Consider the following 1367-nt stretch of genomic DNA (forward strand, 5'->3'; position numbering starts at 1 on the left):
AGATCAAGGGAGAAACGTCAAAAGCTTTTTAACTAGAAGACAAAACTGCTTTAATGCTAAACCAGAAAAGTCAAAAAGAGGGAAAAGCAGTTGTTCAAAGCTGGATTATTTTTAATCTGATATATTGCCTTCAGTCAAACTTCAGAGCACTATCAACAGCTCTTTTGACCTTCATTAAATGCCTCTAATGCCTATAAATAGAAGGCCAATATCCAGGATCAAACAAGAAATTCAAGTGCAGAAAATATCCTTAAATCAATCACACACAAACTTGAAGTTCTGATTTTTCGCAAAATAGAGGCTGATCCATATTCTGATATTAGATTGCGAAATTATCATTAGATCCTTTGTAAAGAATAAATTCTCAAACAAGAGTTGAGAAATCTTAGATTATATCAAAAACAATCCAATTGTAAAAACTCAAACTATAAGAGTTTCTTTATAGTTTGTTTAAAGTACATTGAATCCTATCAAAGTTAGATAGGTACTGTTATGGCTTTCTGGGTGGAAAGTAATAAACAGATCAAGGTTAATCTAGACTAGGTGTTGTAAGATCAAGAAGGTTCTTTGTTTTAAACACTTAGTAGAAAATCTCACGGTTGTGAGGACTGGACGTAATCCGGGTTGGGTGAACCATGATATATCATTGTGTGGTATCTCTTCCATTATCTATTTACTTTCAGTTTGATTGATTATCAAGTTAAAAACATAAATTGAATTACTGATTTTAACTAACTAAGAACGTTCTCCGTTTTCTGGTTAAAACCAAGAACATTCTCCGTTTTCTAGTTAAAACCAAGAACGTTCTCCGTTTTCTCTTTTCACAACCAAGATCAATCTTGAGTTATTTTCTTAATTTTTTAACAAGAATTTTTTAAAGGTGCATTTACAATTCAAACCCCCCTTTCTTGTAAATCGACATTGTTACTTCAATTGGCATCAGAGCTCGGTCTCTAGAAAGTTCAAAAACACCTAACAAGTGCTAGAGACAAGATCTAGAAGAATGTCGAAAGCAAAATACATTGTTGAAGGAGGATCCTCAAACAGACCACTATTCTTTGATGGATCAGATTACTACTTTTGGAAAAACAAAATGCAGCTATTTCTAAAGTCTCAAGATACAGGAATGTGGCGCATCATTACAGATGGAGACTTCACACCAATGGTTGATCAAGATGACTCAAGCTTTGCCTTAAAAAGGGAAACAGACTGGACAACAGATGATAAAGCTAAGGTACTTTTAAATTCTAAAGCACAGTTATTCTTATCATGTGCTTTAAGCAGGGAAGAAAGTGAAAGAGTAGATTAATGCACAACTGCAAAAGAAGTTTGGGATACACTACAAACTCATCATGAAGGAACAAGCC

Source organism: Cicer arietinum, chromosome 2 (genome assembly GCF_000331145.2).
Source record: "Cicer arietinum cultivar CDC Frontier isolate Library 1 chromosome 2, Cicar.CDCFrontier_v2.0, whole genome shotgun sequence".
Taxonomy (NCBI): Eukaryota; Viridiplantae; Streptophyta; class Magnoliopsida; order Fabales; family Fabaceae; genus Cicer; species Cicer arietinum.